The sequence below is a fragment of the Sceloporus undulatus genome, chromosome 4 (genome assembly GCF_019175285.1).
Source record: "Sceloporus undulatus isolate JIND9_A2432 ecotype Alabama chromosome 4, SceUnd_v1.1, whole genome shotgun sequence".
Taxonomy (NCBI): domain Eukaryota; kingdom Metazoa; phylum Chordata; class Lepidosauria; order Squamata; family Phrynosomatidae; genus Sceloporus; species Sceloporus undulatus.
In genome coordinates this window covers 223271757-223292268 of record NC_056525.1, presented here as the reverse complement: position 1 = coordinate 223292268, position 20512 = coordinate 223271757, and positions in this window count along the sequence as shown.

Below are 20512 nucleotides of genomic sequence, written 5' to 3'. Positions count from 1 at the left end.
CAATACATAAAATACACATATTAAGAGATCTAGACAATATTTATATTACAATACATAGAACAATAATTAAATATACGATTAAAAATTGCCTGGATAGGCCTGCCATCCTCTGTCCTCCCCCCAGGCTTTCCGTATATCTTCCTGCACTGGACACTAAGGCGATCCCATTGCACTAAGGCCAGTAAGACCATATCTCCTACCTGCCTCCTGCCATGTTCCCAGCCAACATCCCTATTCATCTATCTTGGGGTTGTCCTACATCTAATCACTTTCAGTTAATTCAGAATTAAGACCATCTACCGAAATTACCCTTTTTGTCAATTCCATGAGAAAGAACTCAGAACTCTTTATACTTTATGGGAGAACATTAAGCACCCCTCAAGGGTACCTAATATAAATAACAAACCAGCAGATTTCAGATTGCAATTGCAGTTGACTATCGTCTATATTGCCCTCAGATGCTGTCTGAGCCACATCCCACTTGCCATGGATTCCTCTTCAGGACTGGTAAATATCACTCTCTTTACATGCCTAAGACTCTGCTATCCAATATTCCATACATTGATTTCCATTAGCCATGTATGGTATTTCATATAGAATTTCTACTGTGTGTTTGTGTGCTCTCTTGTAAATCTCTAAATAAAACTCTCTTTTCATTAAGCTTGGAGTCTTCTGGCAGTTAGTACTGCTATACACAGGTGGTGAAAACGATCCTTAAGATTACCCAACCTCTGGTAGGCTTCCTGCTGCCCTAACACATTCCCCCAAATATCCTGTCACTGTCAGTGGGGACCCTAGATCCCCCGCCTTTCTTGGTAACACAAACACACTGAACGGTCTGTTGCTAAAAGCTCCATTTTGAGCTATAGTAGTCAGTTCATTTTTAAAAGTTAGAAATGTCACAGACAAATCTCTCAACAGCTAGAAATATCTCAAAACAAACGATCACATGAAAAAAGAATTTACATAAGTATCAGCTGAGCTTTATAGCTAATGTGATGTTCATAAGGCATTCCCCCTCTGCCAAATTTCTCATGGCATCCCTAGCAATAGTAGTTTATAACTTTCACCTTTAAATGACCGTTAAATAACTTTCTGCACTAATTTGTCTGTTGAGCAAGCCAGCATGCATATCACTGAAGCCTTTCAAGATGAGTCTAGGCAGAGCTTGGAAAACTTCCTTGTTTGGCCTACAATATATATATATATTCTCAGCTATGACTTGGGGACATCAGCACTGGTTTTGGCTTTAATTTAAAAAGCCGGCGGCATAACCTGGAACACAGCCAACATTTCCCTCTGCCAGCAAACTGTGATGGTTAATAATGGCATGCAGACTTTCTAAATTGAGGAAAATATGTTTCCTATTATTATTATTTTTTATTAATGAAACCTTGTTAAGCTTTCAAGACACTCAATTTAAAAGCTACTGTATTAAAATAGAAGAGAAGTAGGAAATTTAGTGGAAAGGCAGATCATGTCTTATGAGAGCTTTAGATAAGAAAGATACAAAAAAGTGATATATTTATTGGGCCAAGACAGTAAAAAGCACAAAATGCATTGTGCAAGCTGCCGAAGCTTCACTGGCTTCTTCTTCAGGCAGAGATGTTAAAAATCATACAGGCGAAGACAGGTTACAGTGTTAGAGTCACAAGACTACATTCTGCTTCAGAGGTTACTTCTGTTGTCAGTTAAGATGATCAACAGTGGTTCCCAACCTTTGGTCCTCCATTTTTTGGACTTCAGATCCGAGAAGCCCCAGCCAACGTGGGCAACGGTCAGGAATTATGGGAACTTAAGCCCAAAACAAATGGAGGACCAAAGGTTGGGAACCACAGAGATATCAAAACAAGCAGAGACCACTCCCCTTCTTGGCCATGTGGGGACCAGGGGCAAAAGTCAGTAAAACACTGGCAATAAAATTTCAGATTTATTAGCAGCAGCAAAGTAACTTCTATTGAGATCCAGGCAACCTCTGTCCTGGGTAAGGCTAACACCCAACATAATGCCTTTTTTCTATGAAATGGAGAAGAACCCATTTTCTTAGCAAGATCATGACTAGTTGCCCTTTTTATGTGGTAGTGTGCATATTAAAAACTTTTTATAGCTCTTTAAATGAATAAGAGAGAAAACATTTATTTCCCATATTACTCAGCTGGCCTGATTTTACCTGGACTTTTGAAGAGGTGAGTGGGAGGAATGATGCTGAACGTTCCCAGACTACTAGGAATGCTAGTGCAAGGTCCCATGATTATTCCTTTACCCTACATTTAATATTTTGTCCCCCTTCCTACTCCTTGCATAGCAAACAAGGACCCTGAGGGAAGGGGACATTTCTGTCCAGCTTATCCACTAAAACACGCCCGCAGTAATTTACTGATTTGCACTGTTTGCATATAAATATAAAAAACGTGGAGGGAGGAAAAGGGTGGGGGAGTTTGAACAGAAATGTATAGGAAGCTAATGTGAGCTAGTGTAAACATTAATAGTAGCTGATCATATGTCCAAAAACTATGTACATGCAGTTGACCTACATATTAATTAGATCTTATGACCATGATGTCTCATGAACGATGTCTGGTGACTGTTTTGCCTTTTCAGCCTAGGAACATGAGTCTCTTGGCTATAATAAGAGCATACAGACTAACCATGGTAGACATTGCTTAAGTTCCAATTGCAGGGATATAATTTAAAAGTGGATATAATTACTTTTATAGTACAAAGTTAATCAATTGCAACAAATGCAGTAAAAAGCATGCCCGCATCTTATGCCACAAGGAAGCATTATCTGTATTATGAAGCCAGCACTAATGTGGTCAACTTTTTTCTAAAAAGACACAGTTGCATCCAATATACATTAAACATAGGGTTTTTTTTGGGGGGGGGGGTTTGGTGAATTAAACGTTGTTTTAAATCTAAGGAAATTTTAGATTGTAAAGCTAGGATTTGCAAAGGACAACCTAACTTTTATTCTATGCAATTCTTAATTGACATAAATTGTAGCACTTTCTGAGAAACATTTGTAAACTATCCTTTCTGGTTTCAGTTTCTCTCAAAGTACAATTCATGCTTCCAAAACAGCAAAAATAGTTGAGGAAGTTAGAGCTGATGGTCCATATATGGACATCAACAGATGTCACAGATAATAATAATAAGAAGAAGAACAATATCATCCTATCCTTCTGCAGTCTGGGACCCAAGGTGGTTTACAGCAGTTAAAACAGACATAGCTAAAATATATGTAACATGTTAAGCATATAACTAAACTATCCATAATATTAAAACTAGTGAAAAAATAACTATTAAAATATGTTTTTATTGAATACAAAATAAGACAAAAAGTGTACTGTTCAAACCTAATATAAACACGTAATTATTGCCTATTATCTGATATAAGTAAATATAATTTTCTTCCTAAGCACACTTATGCAAGACCAAGTCACCTAGAACAGTCAGTCTTCAAACACAGTCTTCAAAATACATTACAAAAAACATTGCAAGACTTCAAAAGGCACCTGTGGCCTTGATTTTTTTTTCATCTTCCTACACAACAACTTTGTATCACCATTAATCACCCACAAACTCTAATGCAGTCTCCATGTCATCTATGTACATCAGCTATATAACTATTGCTACTCTAAAAGTTCCACCTCTATTAACAAAACATTGTAGTTTGCCATAAAACTATCATGCTTTTTTAGTTAAGGGTACAAATCTTGCCAAGAAAACCAAATGATAGGTTCATCTTACGGTCGCCATAAGTCAGAAGCAACTTGAAGGCACACAACAACAGCAACAAGCACATTAAATTCTGAGCCTAAACTAGTTTTAATAAATAGAATTATGCAACCTTGTTGCTGTTTGTATGACTAATGGATTAGAAAACATGGCAACTCAACATACTATCTGTACAAGAAATGAGCATATGTTGCTGTGGAATATTTTTAGTTACTATTTGTGGTATGAGTGGAGCAACTGGAAAGCTTCAAAGGACACCCTTTCCTTTTGATCTTTTAAAAAAGCTACTTTGTTTCACAACTAGCACATTGCACAATACTTCTCCAACTGCTTACATCAATAATTCAGTAAATAACTTGCTTTTCTGACATAATTTAGTACAGTAAAATGTTGGAGTAGCACAAGCATGTTAACTCAAGTGATTTTTTTTATGGAATTACAGAATCTTGTAGAATAAATTATTATATCCAGTTTCTTATAATGATGAAAGTATCTTGGTGTCCTTCTGCTAGTAGAGTTCACATTGCTGGTGGACTAAGTTCTCTTCCCTCCGCAGGTCTCTGTATGCAGTACTTGTCAAAAAACAACAACAGCAATAATTTTTAACCCACCTTTTCCTGAAGATCGATGCAGGGAACAACAGATTAAATTACCAGAACAGATAGATATCAGCTAAAAACACAGAACACCAATTAAAATACATAACCGGATAAAAGAGGATAACATGAGTGAAAAGAGCACATGTATTAAAACAATTGATTCATAGTTTTAAAATCATCTGGATCGGCACTGGAACAATGCTTTCAAGGGAAGTTTTATTTCGGGGAATGCAGTGTGTCAAGAGAAATGTCAGTTGCATGAGTAGATTTAGCTCAGAGTGATTAACTTTTAGCTAAAACAGCACATAAATCATGATTATCTTTAGAAATGACAAACCCTGATTAGTATTTAATCTGTTTTTTCTTGATTTTGATCTTGATCAATGCATGGTGTTGAATGAGAGTTCTGCAGATACCACAGACTGCATGTCTCCAACAGATGGGCCAAAAGAAGCAGTATCAGGCAGCTTTGGGGATGTGGTGTTTAGATAGCACACACTCCTGAAGCGGCCAGAAGCCATGCTGCAGTTGTTCTAAAGGGGGAAAAGATGGACTGAAAAGTGGAAATAAACCACTCTAGCTTGGGAAATGCGCACCATCAACTGTGCATTTAAACGTCCTAACATGAGACCAGTCCCAAAGGAGTGCTCCACCCTAGCCCTAAAGCTGTGCATAAATGCAAATACAGGTGCACATTTAAAAAGGGCAGAGCCAGCGGTTGGGGCAGCAGTGCAAACAGGAAAGTATGACACCTCCAATGGCTGTAAGTACAACTTACACAAGCCAGATGGTCAAAGACAGGACATGGGATGAAGGGGTGTATGAAGGGGGTATGTGGTGGTGGGGGGCATGGTCGTGCATTGCCAGTGTTTTACTGAGCACACCTCTGCTTTGATGCCCTGTCTCGGTCGAGGGTTGCAGGTGCAACTGGGTGCATGATCAAAGGCGGTAGCCATCTAATGGGATTTGTGTGACGGTGCACATGGATGGTGGGGGAATTTTTAAAAAACAATAACCCAGCAGTGTGGCTTGATGCTGTGCTATGCAGTCGTGGCATGCACATGCAGGCTGCCTTGGGAGTGGTCAGTGGGGTCTCAGTCCACTTTTGGAAGAAGCAGCTTTGGGCTGCTCTTTCCTGCCCATCTGCTTGGCCTCACAGAAATGGGACCAGGAGTGAAACTAGTCTAAACTCTCCCCAGAAACCAAAATGATTAAACTCAGGCTATCATACTCTGGACATACCATAAGACAACACGGCTCATTAGAAAAACAAGAATGCTTGATAAAGTGAAAGGAAGTACGAAAACAGGGAGACCACATTACAGATATTCAATCAAGGAAGCCATGGCCCTCAGGGCTGTTAATAACAGGGTGCGTTGAAAGTCTTTCATAAGGTCACCATAACTCAAAGTTGTCTTGATGTCACTTAACAACATACATTGGAAGAAAGAATTGAAATTCACAAAAGCTCATGCTAAAATAAATCAGTTAGTCTGAAAGGTGCCATAAGGTTCCTCCCTACGTCCCTTTAGTTCAGTGGTTCTCAACCTTTCTAATGCCGCGACCCTTTAATACAGTTCCTCATGTTGTGGTGACCCCAACCATACAATTATTTTCATTGCTACATGCAAATATGTGTTTTCCGATGGTCTTAGGTGACCCCTGTGAAAAGGTCGTTCGACCCCCAAAAGGGTCCCGACCCACAGGTTGGGAACCACTGCTTTAGTTTCTGTGTTGACTTACAAGGTAACAGCTATATTCTCTTTAATGGATATTATCTCCTCTTTGTTAAAAAAAGACATTTTATGGAAATATGATGCCTTCAATAGAAGTTGGCACCCTCCATTTGTCTGTAGTTATGCACTGATCATTACATGAAGTAAGATTTACTTCCAGGTAAGTAGCTTTTAAGGTTCAAACAATTATTTGAGTATTAAGTTGCTGTGGCAACTTCCAGAGGGGGAACAAATAACAAATTATTTACACACAGAAAGAAAAATAACCAAATAGCCACAATAAGAAACTTGCTGATAAAGGTCCAAAGTCCATTTATAAATTGTAGTAATTAACTGTAAGCACTCGTAAACAGGATCAAAGAGCACAAAGAATACATTATTCAGCTCTCATCTGTGAAGCCAAATGTAGTAAATGGGAATGACTTGAAGGTGCACAACAATAACAATTGAGTGGATGCAGCTGATTGAAAATCATGGAGGATTGGCAAGTTCAGTATTTGTTATTTAATTCCCAAGAATAAGAAGAGGCACTGTTGTTCCCCAAACTCTAATGCTGAAATAACGTGAGTTGCTTTGGGACAGGGTGGCCACTTATGCATTGACAAAAAATGGATTAATAATTTACCTATTCTACTTTGTATATAGAGAAATTTTAGAAAAAAAATAATAGCATATATATTCTATAATTTGTTAATTCTCACCATAATGGGGAAGATTGTGACCAGGATAACTGTGTACCTGCTCAGTCTGCTGTCCTTTATCTGCACTACACAGTCATGCCAGTTTCATACCAACTTTACTTGTCAAGTCCATTCCATGGAATTTTGTAATTTGTAATTCAGTGATCAATTTAGATTTCTCTGCTAGAAAGCTCTAATGCCTGTCTATAGAGAATTCTTATAAACTCCCCAAACTCCCAGGATCCTATAGAATAAAGCCAGGGCAATTAAAGTGGTAAGAAACTGGTATAACTGTGTAGTGCAGATACCCTCCAGGTGCTCTCTGTTGATGGGCAACTTCAAGGCTCTTTTCCTTCGGCCTTCTTCTGGTTTTCTCTCCTTAAAATAAACTTGATCTTCAAACAGAGGATTTTTTTTTTTCAAATAGAGGACTATCTTCAATAAAGTTGACCACATTTGCCTAATTTACCTTGAAGTTGATTATCTCGGCTCATATTGGGGATGGGAGAATGGATGCAATTATTTCAGCTTGAGAGAAAAAAACAGCCCCCCCTCCCAATATATTGTGGTAGTTACTCAAATTAACTTTATAAACATAGTGTAAAATAACATAAATCTTATTCAGTAACAAATCAGAAAAGAGTACTAGGTTTAATCAGAATGGGTAATCTTCATAGAGATTCAGTTCAGAACTCAGTGGTATAGTTAACTATGGTCCAAAACACGCTGAAGAAATAATCCAGTTTGAGACACTTTAACTGCCCTGGCTCAGTGCTAGGGAATTCTGGGAACTGGAGTTTATTGTGGCACCAGAGCTCTCTGACAGAGAAGGCTAAATGCCTCACAAAACTACAGTTCTCAGAATTCCCTAACACTGAGCCAGGGCAGTAAAAGCAGTCTCAAACTGGATTATTTCTACAGTGTGTTTGGGACCTGTTTGTGATACCTTTGAAACATGTATAACAACATTCAACAGCTGAAATAAATGCAGTGCCCCACCTTTGATTGTCTTAAGAGTGATCAGGTTAGAGAACAATTAAGCTTAATGGTTGGTTATAATTCTGAGAAGTTTAGCAGGAATATAAGTCCTCATGTGTGCACTTACTGTACCACTGCAGTTTCTGTGGTGCCTGCCACATTTATAAGATTCACATGACTATCTGCAACATTCTCAGCCCCCACATATCTAAGAGCTACTAGAATACTATGTTGTACTATGTGGAAACCAAAATATGTAGGTAGGAGTTACATTCAGATCTAGGAGCATTGTTGGTTGATACTAGGTAAAGGTATTCCCCATTGACAACATTGTCAAGTTGTGTCCGACCATCAGGGGTAGTGCTTATCTTTGTTAGTAAACCGAAGAGCCAGCATTGTCAGAGACTACTCTGTGATTATGTGGCCAGCATGACTTCACCGAACGCTGTTTGATACTACAGGGTCTTAATGGCATGCCATAATTAATCTTTGTTTATGTGCATTGTAGAATACTTTAAAATTATAAAATACAAACAATGGGACAATATCTAGATACAGCACATAAGAAAACCAAGTCAAAAGAGCAGCAAAGAGGGAAACACTATAGCGTAAGAAACGAACTAAAGGAAAACAGAAGATTGCTAAAATCCAAAAGCACTCTAAATAGTTTTAGCATGCATATTTGTTGGAGCTGTCCATTAGTTCAGGTAATGATACATATTAATGCACATTACTATTTGGTTTATTTTTAGACTTGTGCTAATAAGAGTTGGAAAAGAAATGTTGCAGGTCAGTAAAAGTCTGCATACTAAATAATAATAATAAATTTTTTATTTTTATACCGCCCTTCCATAGATCAGGGCGGTTGACAGCAAAATATCAAACAACATATACATCAGGGTTACAAACAATTACATACAAACAGAATAAAACCCCCGTTAGCCAGTCCTCTTTGCCACAGAAGAGGAAGGGAGGCCCACTGGACTTTAATCGGGGTATGCAAGCTGAAATAGAAAGGTTTTTAGGTCCTTTCTAAATTGGGCCAGGGAGGTGGCCGAGCGGAGCTCTGTGGGCAGCGTGTTCCAAAGGGCTGGGGCGGCAATGGAAAATGTCTTCCTCACGGTGGAGGTCAACCTAGCCCCTGGCACCTTAAGTAGTTGCTACCCAGATATTCTGAGGGTGCGGGACGGAATGTACGGGGAGAGGCGGTCCTTCAGGTATCCTGGGCCCAAGCCATTTAGGGCTTTATAGGTCATCACCAACACCTTATATTGTGCCCGGAAGCGAATAGGCAGCCAATGCAGATCTTTAAGCACCGATGTAATATGGCTGGCCCTGGAAGTTCCAGTGACCAGCCTGGCTGCCATATTCTGTACCATTTGTAGCTTCCGGGTTTGGTATAAGGGTTGCCCCATGTAGAGTGCGTTGCAGAAATCCAATCTCGAGGTTACCAGAGCATGTACTACCGTTTCAAGGTCCCTCTGGGCCAGGTATGGGCGCAGCTGGCGAATAAGTCGAAGCTGATAACAGGTGTTCTTGACCGTCGCATTCACCTGAGCAGTCAGGTGAAGCGACGAGTCAAGAAGCACCCCCAGACTGCGCACAGAGTCCTTCACAGGGAGCGTGACCCCGTTCAGGACAGGTGGAACTACCACCATTCCTGGACCAGGGGAACCTATCACAAGTACCTCCGTTTTCTCTGGATTCAGCTTGAGTCGGTTTTCCCTCATCCAGCCCATTACTGACTCTAGACAGGTCACGAGAGGAGAGACACCATCCCCGGTCACTGCATCAGTCGGAGACATAGAGAAAATAATTTGGGTGTCATCAGCGTATTGATAACCCCGCGCCCCATGTCTCCGGATGATCTCTCCCAGCGGTTTCATGTAAATGTTAAATAGCATGGGAGACAGAATGGCTCCTTGAGGGACCCCTGTTATAACTTATAGTAACAGCTATATTTCCTGTGGTAGGAATTATGTGATTATGGGACACACACAGAAGCATACCTAACAGATTTCAAAGAGATAGCCATGCTAGTTTGTGTAGACTGGTTGGATCTATGGAAACCCATGTTTTAAAAAATCTGTTAGTATCAAAGGTCAAGATAGATTCTTCACCCCTCAAGCTTTCTTTCCTGTTATGTAGAACCATACAGGTTTGAGACATATCCTGCACTTAGACTGTGTCCAAATAGTTTGCAAACGTTTAAAGCAATAATAATCCATAACTAAATTTGTAATTTTCAGGACAAAGTCAGTAACAACAACAAACATTCAGAATAATAATGAAGATTATTAAACATAGAACTAGAGTGTGGAAGCTTTGTCCTTCCTGGTGTTGGATTCTCAGAAAGCTCAGCCACTATGGTCAATTGACAAAGAACTGGGGAAGCTATAGTCCAAAACATCTGCAAATATCCTCTATCCTGTTTTAGAATATAAATCTGGAAACTACCCAAAGGCATATATTTAATTTATATTTTTATTTCATTCTACCTCTAAAAGCACATGGTTGTTTTCCATCCCTTTTCTGGTTCAGAACAATTGGGGGAGGTATATTGTTTTCAGTAAGTATAACTGCCTGTAGGTCACAGCTGTGCTGGGATTTTAACTATGGTGTTAGTTTACCCGTTACCACACTACACTGTTATAGTGCTATATTCCACTTCAACTGCCATGCCAACGGGTATCCTGTAGTTTAGTGAGGCCCAAAGAATTCTCTGGCAAAGAATTCAAAATGCCCCTCTCAGAACTTCAAATCCCACAATACCATAGGATGTTGCCATGGCAGTTATAGTGCTCTATAGCACTATAACAATGTAGTGTGAGTCTACAAGACTTCACAAATTAATCTATGTAATCCTCTGATCGCACTGAGTCTCAAATAAATAATAAGGTATCTGCTGATAGGTTTCTTAACAAAGCAAGTGCTTTGAGATAACTCCTACTGGCATACCGTGCTTGTAGCTGCTGATCAAAGTACTGGCAAAGCTGACTGGATGGAAAATTCCCTCCTAGGCTGCCAAATACAGCAATCAGTCACATACTTCAGTTTAAGTGAAAGCTGTTAACCAAACTAATTTGTATTAGAAGTTTCACTCATTAGTTGCAGCAGTTTTTAAGAAAGTTGGATAAACAGAAATCTTATTTTAAAAGGCAGGAATCATTTCCAGATTGTAGTAAGCCAGAGCCAATGATAAAAAAACAAACCCTAATTGTCATCACCGTCTTCTTTACCATCTCCTTCCTCTAACAGTTCTGAACATCTGTAACTGTGCTCATGCTTCTGGAGTCAAAGGAGCATTGGGTCCACTGCAAGTGACTTCAGAAGCAATTGCAAATAAGTAATTATTATAGCTATTGCCTTGTACAGCTTGTTTGTATTGTGTATGTTTTCCCCCTGTTAATGCAGTTGCCACTTTTTTCTGACTCTGCTCCTGTACCATTAATTGCAGCCTAATGAACAGAACATTAGCAGATGATGTTTTTCTGAGCATGAAGAGGAGGAGTGGATTCTCTTTCTTAAAGGCAGCTAGGACATGGGGGGAAATCCATGTGAAACTATCAATAGGTTATACATAGACAAAACATTTCTCTATGCGTAATGGGATATTTTACTACAAAATGAAAATTATGCAATGCATGAGTGATGCTATTCTATTTGTAAGTCCCCTTTTCTTAGTTATATTCTTGTTACCAGATTCTGAATCTTGAACTCTTTAAGGGTATATAGTACAGTCGGCCTTTCTTATACACGGATTCAAACAACCATGGTTTGATAATGTTCAAAAAAGTATCAGTTTCAAATATCAAACTTTGATTTTCCATTTTTTATAAAGGACACCATTTTGCTATGTCATTATATTTAATGGGCCTTGGGCATCCACAGACTTTGTTTTCCACGGGGGATCTTGGAACCAAACCCCAGCGTATAACAAGGGTCCACTGTATAATCTTAGACTGTGCACCACTGAATTAGAAAGGACACTAAGGACTTTATCACACACAGCTTTTAAACCACATAAAAGTTCAATAATATCATCTTTAGCAATACCTATCGCATGACACTATTTCCTTCTCATTGCTGCCTTGTTTTCCCATTGTGGTTAGCCTACACTTTGCCACTAAGGGGGGAAAACTCATCAATAAACACCCAGTCAGACTGGCATAGCAGCAGTCTACAGTAGTAGCATCACTATTGAGGTGTAGCTCACACTGGGTGACACCTGGTCAGGCCCTCTGAGGGGGTTGACAGGGAATGAATATGCCCTACCAGGCTTTGCAGCGGCAGTGTCTTCCTCCCAAGGAGGAGGCTGCCACCAAGGCAAAGAAGAAGGGCGAGCAAGTCCTTTTGCCCACCACCCAGGGTAGGGACACTACTGGTCTACAAGTGTGTTAAATTATCTTGTGGCAGTTCCAAGATAATCCTACTCTGCTCTGCCTCTTCACTATTCCAGAACAATTGGGGCTTTTTGTTTTAATATATACATATATATATATATATATCTGCATTAGCACAACTGCTAAAAAACCACATACACACAAGTGTGTAGGGTATAGATCAGGGAGATAGGAGTAAAGGATGAGCAGTGTTGCCACTTTCCGGGGAATTTAATTAATTTCTTTCCAGGGATTTTGACTAAATATTCCGGTAAATATTGGGGAATTCTGGGGATTTTGGTAAAACATTCCGGGGAATATCTTTGAGGTTTGTTGGCAACATTGAGGATAAGGGTGGACAAGAGTGTGTGGAACCAGCAATAGCCCAATTATTTTTAAAAGGTTCATCCCTCTGCAAATAGCTGTACTGGTACAATGCCGTGGGTCAGTTACTATCTAGAACTTTAGTTAGAAAGTTGCTTACTCTGCTTTTTAAAATTCTGGTGTTATCACAGGATTTGATGTGGAGGGGGGCAGGCAATTTAATAGTAAAATGTTTTACTTAAAAAAGCACTGTCTACTTCGTAAGACTATTTCCAATAATTGTTCATTATATGGTAAATAACAGCATCACACACATGCAACCAAAATATTTAACAAGCATAAATACATCCTAGATACACAATATCTTCATTATTTGCCAATAAACCCTAAATGCATGAATGTTAGAGAGCACCTGGAAATGTATAAAGTCATAAATAAGGAATGTTGCATTATTCCAAATATAACTACCAGTACATAGTTCACAGGGTACATTGTTGAAACTACATCTGAATACTAGTGATGTTGTTCATTGGTAACTGAGCATGGAAACATGCTTTGTACAGGGAATCCATCCATTCTGTGAAAAATTAAATAATGTTCTAATTTAATTAGAATCTTATTAATCCAAACAATCAGTTTGCGATTAGATATCATTTCAAAATAGCATTAAACATAAATGTGCTTGTTCTTTCTTACCTTAATAGGTGCCATATTTTTTTTTTAGAGTAAAGCACCAAGAATTAAAAGATTGCCAAGAACTTTAAGAGCAAAAGCAACAAACCCAGAGCTTATAAAATGTTTGCTCTTGAAACATTCTTTAAGGAAGGGGAAAGGCAATAGATAGATTCTGAATTTTAGTTTCCTAGGGTAATATTTCACTATAGCTCTGTATGATGGGAGCTTTTTACTCACTTCTGGTATAAATAATTATTTTTTATAAATGCTTGAACCAGTAAGGTAAAAATTAACATATGTTAATGGGGAGGGGGGGAATTGTGTCACTGAAGAACTACTAGTATACAACACTAGTATAATTTATATATTTGTTTTATTTATTATCTGTATTAGAGTTTGAAGGGTCTCGTTATTAACTATTGTTATGTGCCTTCAAGTCACCTCTGACTTATGGTGACCCTAAGGCAAGCCTATCATGATGTTTTCTTGGCAAGTGTTGTTCAAAGGAGGTTTGCCATTGCCTTCCCCTGAGGTCGAGAGAATGTGACTTGCCCAAGGTCACCCAGTGAGTTTCATGGCCGAGCTGGGAATTGAATCCTGGTCTCCAGAGTCCTAGTCCAACATTCAAACCACTACACTATGCTAGCTCTCTTCCAGTTACTGCTCCAGTGGAGGCACTATTTGATCTGTGCTCTCTTAACATTGCAGACTTTTGAATACCATAGCCATTGATATTCTTCTCTCCAAAAGAGACGCATGGACACACACTTGGATAGTCATCAGTCACACTACAATAGGCCCTCCATATTTGCAGCTTTGACTTTTGAGGATTTGAGTATTCAGGGATTTGATTCATATGTTCTCTCTAGGAATCTCTAGGTCCTCCTGTGCACTCTGCCAGAGGTTGACTGTAGAGTCACATTGCAGCACCTACAGATTCCTAGAGAAAACACTTCTCTAAGCATTTGTAGGTCCTTCAGTGCTATTATATGGTCAATTTCTGCTAAATCTTGACCACAGAGTTGCAATGGAGGACCTAGAGATTTCTAGAGAGGTGTTCTCTCAGGTAAAAAAAGAGTAGCTTTTTATTTGCATATTCCCCACTTTCTTGGGAGTCCTGTGCCCATAATCCCAGGGAATGTGGAGGGCCCACTGTACATTTAGCAAGAAAGGATAGGCAAGGTGCTTCTGAAAAGGTGAGAAGTACATATCCTTCATTACTAATAAAAATTCCCACAAGTTATGGGAAAGGACTTCCATATCGGAAGGTCAGAATGAGGGTTCCAGACAGACTGGATGTCAGGAATCCACCTTACAGTCATAAAATCATGGAATTGTAGAGTTGGAAGAGACCACAAGGGCCATCCAGTCCAACCCCATTCTGCCATGCAGGAAATCTCAATCAAAGCATCCCCGACAGATAGCCATCCAGCCTCTGTTTAAAGACCTCCAGGGAAGGAGACTCCACTACACTCCGAGTGAGTTTGTTCCACTGTCAAACAGCCCTTACTGTCAGGAGGCTCCTCCTAACGTTGAGGAGGAATCTCTTTTCCTGTAGCTTGCATCCATTGTTCTGGGTCCTGTTCTCTGGAGCATCAGAAAACAAGCTTGCTCCCTCCTCAATATGACATCCCTTCAAATATTTAAACAGGGCTATCATATCACCTCTTAACCTTCTCTTCTCCAGGCTTAACATCCCCAGCTCCCTCAGTCGCTCCTCATTGGGCATGGTTTCCAGATCCTCCACCATTTTAGTCACCCTCCTTTAGACACGCTCCAGTTTCTCAATGTCCTTTTTAAATTGTGGTGCCCAGAACTGGACACAATATTCCAGGTGGGGACTGACCAAAGCAGAATAGAGTGGCACTATTACTTCTCTTGAACTAGACACTATACTTTTATTGATGCAGCCTAAAATTGCATTGGTCTTGTTAGCTGCCACATTACACTGTTGACTCATGTTCAACTTGTGGTCTACGTGGACTCCTAGATCCCTTTCACATGTTGTCTCCTTAAGCCAGGTGTCCCCCATCCTATATCTGTGCATTTCATTTTTCCGCCCTAAGTGCAGTACCTTACATTTCTCTGTGTTGAATTTCATTTTGTTAGCTTTGGCCCAGCTTTCGAGTCTATTCAGGTGGTTTTGAATTTTGATCCTGTCCTCTGGAGTATTAGCTATTCCTCCTAATTTGGTGTCATCTGCAAATTTGATAAGTATGTCCCCAATTCTGTCATCCAAGTCATTGAGAAAGATGTTGAACAGCAATGGGCCCAGGACAGAGCCCTGTGGGACCCCACTGGTCGCTTCTTTCCAGGATGAAAAGAAGCCATTGTTGAGGTCCCTTTGGGTTCAGCCAGTCAACCAGTTACAAATCCATGTAACAGTTACTTTGTCTAGCACACATTTTACAAGCTTGTTTGCAAGAATGTCATGGGGAACCTTGTCAAAGGCCTTACTGAAATCAAGATATACTATATCCACAGCATTCCCTTCATCTACCAAGCTGGTGATTTTATCAAAGAAAGAGATTAGGTTTGTCTGGCATGACTTGTTTCTCTGAAACCCATGTTGTCTTTTTGTGATTATGGAATTATGTTACAGACTGAAACTGATTATGGAATTATGGAAGATGGGGACAATGTCTGCCCTCCTCCAGTCTGCTGGGACTTCTCCTGTTCTCCAGGAGTTTTCAAAGATTATTGCCAATGGCTCTGATATTACATTTGCTAGTTCGTTTAATACTCTTGGATGTAGTTCATGTGGTCCTGGAGACTTATATTTATTTAGATTAACAAGATATTCCTGTTCTATCTCTTTGCTTAGTCTGTGCTGAAATCTCCCCTATTCTGTCCTCTGCTCCATTGTCCTCAGGTTGAGCACCCTTTGCCTTTTCTGAGAAGACTGAGGCAGAGAAGGTGTTGAGTAATTCTGATTTTTATCTGTCCCCTGTTAGCATCTTGCCATCTTCTCCATGCAGTGGACCTACCGTTTCCTTCTTCTTCCTTTTGCTGCAGACATATACAAAAAGCCCTTTATGATTGTTCTTAACCTGTGTAGCAAGTCTGAGTTCATTCTGCGCTTTAGCTTTTCTGACTTTACCCTTACACAGGCTAGCTATTTGAATTTCCCTTTGGTGATTTCCCCATTTTTCATTTCTTATACATGTTCCGTTTAAAATTTAGCTGAGCTGAAAGTTCCTTGGTCATCCATCCTGGTTTCTTGAGACACCTCCCATTTTTCTTTCTCACTAGAACTGTTTGAAATTGTGCCTTCAGTATCTCTCTTTTGAGAAACTCCCATCCATCCTGAACTCCCTTCTCTTTTAGTATTCCTGACCATGGGATCACCCCCAGTATTTCTCTAAGTTTACCGAAATCAGCTCTCCTAAAGTCAAGAATGATTCTTGACAGTACTACAAAAAATTAGATACTTCAGATAAAGAACTGGATCTTGGTAGTCCAACACTGGGCAATATTGTCTAAGCACTGCTGCTGTTGCTTTCCATCTATGCTCAAGACAATAATGGGAAGTATGTGCCTAGTTTAAATTACACCAAAGCCAAATATTTTGGATTTGTTTCCACAGCCGACCCTAAGTTTAGATACTGGAAACACCTGAGCTTGCTAGCCCATAATCCTAGTTTTGATAAGCAACTAATCCTTCTGCATTATTTACAACTTTTAATAAAAAGTTATGATGAATGAATCAGTGCAAAGGGATATAGCTTCTGAAATTCCATGTTGAATCCTGGAGAAGTCCATTCTTATAGCTTGCTAAGGCATGCACAGCAGCTGTAGGATCAAGCTCCCTTTTCAAGTGGGGACAAACAGGGTTTCAGATGTCATAAGCTGACTAACATTTCAAAGCAGCACATGCCTGAAAGGACATTCTATTCTACATAGCTAATGCCTCAGATATTATCTTCAATGAATGGCAAGTTTGATGGAGTCCTAAGTTAGCAATGTGTTAACTTTTGTTAAGTAGAATTGTACTGCAAGTAACATTGTCCTTAATACCTTTGTGGGTAAACAGGTTTCCTCAGATTTAGTAGCTTTACTTTTAATAAGCATATAAAGGATTTGAAAAATTTACAGATTTTAGAGTTATGAGCCAGTATGGTGCAGTGGTTTGAATGTTGAACTATGGCGTGGTACAGAGCGCCAAAAAGAGGTGCCTCCCTGGCACCTCTCTTTGCTCTGCAGGAGCGCCGCAACAACCAAATTGCGCAGTGCTGCTGCAGAGCAAAAAAGGAGCACCCAGATGCAGCTCCTTTTTGCAGCACCACTGCAATGCTGCAAAGTGCCAGAGCCAGCGTGGTGACATTACAGCTCTGCCATCCCATTTGGAAGCAGCGCCCCATCTGGTGGGCACGCCGCAGCTGCAGCACATCCATGACGTGCGAGGGTTGCTGGGCGTGTGGGTGCTCCACCCACCAGGCAAGTCTTGCATGTGACGAGGGCACCGCAAAGGCCCGTCTGTTCCAAACCAGAGACTCTGGAGACCAAGTTTCAATTCCCCACTCAGCCATGAAAACCTTGGGCAAGTCACACACTCTCAGCCTCAGGGGAAGGCAATGGCAAACTTTCTCTGAACAAATCTTGCCAAGAAAACCCCATGATAGATTTGCCTTAGGGTCACCATGCGTTGGAAACTACTTGAAGGCACACAACAACAATAACAACAAAGTTATAGTCCACAACAAGTAACTCCAGGCTATGTCTTACAGTCTGAACCGCATAACTTTTCTCTGGAACCTATCTGTGGGTCCTGGTGAAACAGATTTGCATTTGTAGCTGAAACATAGAAGTTATTTGTTTACCATGTATTAGTCATTTTTTCCTGGAAAGTTTTCTACTACAAGCATTTTCTAAACACCATCCTTCTTCAATAGATCTGGATAACAGTTTCAAATACAAAATTCTGGGAATCAGAAACTACTGCTGAAAACTGTTACAATCATTCTGTCAGTCCATTCATATCCAGCACTCACACAGCTCCAGGCAACCAGCTTGATGCAGTTGAAGCTGGAGGTGAACTGAGTGCTTTGGGTTTCCACATCCAGAACTTAGTAAAGTTACTTTTGTGGACTACAGCTTAAGGAACCCTTCCAACCAACATAGCCAGATTTCCTTATACCTTTTATTTCCCACTCCATTACCACATCCCCTTTTCCTTTTGTATTTCTCTGTTTTTCTCTCTTTTCAACATTGTAAACTTGGGGGCAGGACATTCTTTTTCTACTGATATGTAAATCACTCTGAGATTCTTGCAGGTGTACAGCAGGATATACATTTTATAAATAAGTAATAAAGAATCAATAACCACTTCCCTCTGAATGCAGAAGGGGTAAAATTAATGGAAGTGAGCAAGCCATCTTTCAGGATACATGTCTTTCATGGTAATGAAGAGAACTAGTCATTCACCCAGGTCTTTTAAGTTACCTCTGTCTCTGACTCAGCCTCTGCTTAAAAATCCATGTTTTAATTGTATTTTATTTTTCATTGTTTTACAAAGAATGTTAATATGGTATTTGTTTTAAGATGCATCCATAGAAGTTGTGTTAGTGGGCAGCTATATAAATATCATAAGGAAATAAATGAACAAATGGCTTCCATTCCAAAAGGAATAGCTAATTTGAGAACATTCCATGTCTGGAGGAAAAAGCTACCTGAGTATAGCCCAAAGATAATTAGCAGGGTGTGTGCCTAAGTTTAGCAAGTCAACACCTGGAAAATTACAATAAAATTTACTGCAACCAGAGAGTCTTGCATTTTGTTAGTTAATAAACTGTACCACATGAAAATATTCAGTTTAAAGAGATGTTTGTAAAACTGCCAGCTGGATAGTAAATGCATGTTGAATTTTGGCTTTCTGTAGAGCAAATTATGTAATCATCTTATATTTGTATAACCTCACAGTGAGCCATTAGTAAGTAACTGGAAACAACAACTAACTGTTTTGTAAAGAAAGGGGTTTCCATGCTGTGAGCCCATAGGGACAGCAGTGTGGGATTTCTTAGCACAGCAGATCTTAGCCTTGGGAAAACATGTACAGAGGGGTAGGAGGGCTAGTGTTGACATCTAAGCCTAATACCCAAAGGAACCAGTTCCTGTCTGATCTTGGGCGCTAAGCAGGGTCAACTCTGCTTAGTACCTGGATGGGAGATTGCCAATTAATACCCAGTGTTGTAGGCTATATTTCCAAGGAAGGAACTGGCAAAACCACCTCTGAGTATGTCTTGCCTAAGAAAACCCTGTGAAATGAATGAGGCCACCATAATTCGATAGGCAACTTGAAAGGACACACACACACACACACACACACACACACAACATTGTTTTCCACAAGGGATAGTCCTTATCAGGCTTTATGTTATTTGGAACAATCAATATAATTTAGAATTAAATCTCACTATGTTTAATGGAGCTTATCCTCAATCAAGTGTAAATATTTTAATAGTTCATTGTGTAAAGGATCAAACTTCCTCTCATTTTATGTTTAGAGTTATACTGGGTAAAAATTGTTTCAACACAATTATCAATTTGTCTTGGTTTGCAGCATATTAGATTTGGTAAAGGCAGTAAAATGAGTTAACTTCCTTGAATGAATGAGGCCTTTGTAGTAAATAAATGAGCATGTGAAGCAAATAAATAGTAGAACTAATGCTGTTCCAGTTTTTCTTAGCTATTCCTAAACTGATGTTAATCTGAGGAAGCCCTTTCAAATACAAACAAAATCTACAGTGGTTATAGATAGTGTTACTTCCAAGCACACATATGAAATAAAACTTTTTACCTGCAGGACTCATGTTGTAGAAGCAGTAATGTATTAAAGTCTTTTGCTCCACATCTCGAGTCAAGTTTCAAGTCTCTACCTTCAAGTTAAGTCTTAGGGCCTTGGAAGATACTTTAAAGTCAAGTCTGAAGTCTGGGAGAAAAAAAAAGGAGGTGGCGTGTGTGGAGGGGTGGAGTTTCAAAAACTAGAAAATGAAGACGATGTGCACAAAGCTAGGTAAAAACAATCAAATTATAATAGGCAGTTTATCAAGATTGCATTTTAGAAAAAATGAAGTCTATTCAGCAGCCTATTCCCACTACACATCAGAGGAGCCTTCTAAAGCTTTTCTTAGGAGCAGCAGGCAAGACTCACCCCAGTAGCATGGGGTGTTTTCTTAGAGGGGAGCAGCAACGGACTTGAGGCAGGGTTCTATAGGAAGAGGGGGCTTCCTGTACAGCAAATGTAAAGTGACCAGTAGGCAAAAGCAAATGAGATGGAAACATTGTTCAAAAAAAGAAAATTGTTTTATGTTCTATAAACTGAGTTCAGTCAGTGCATCATGCTAAGTTGACTAATTTAAGTGATCTGAGTCTAACTTGAATCCAAGTCAATTGAGTCTACG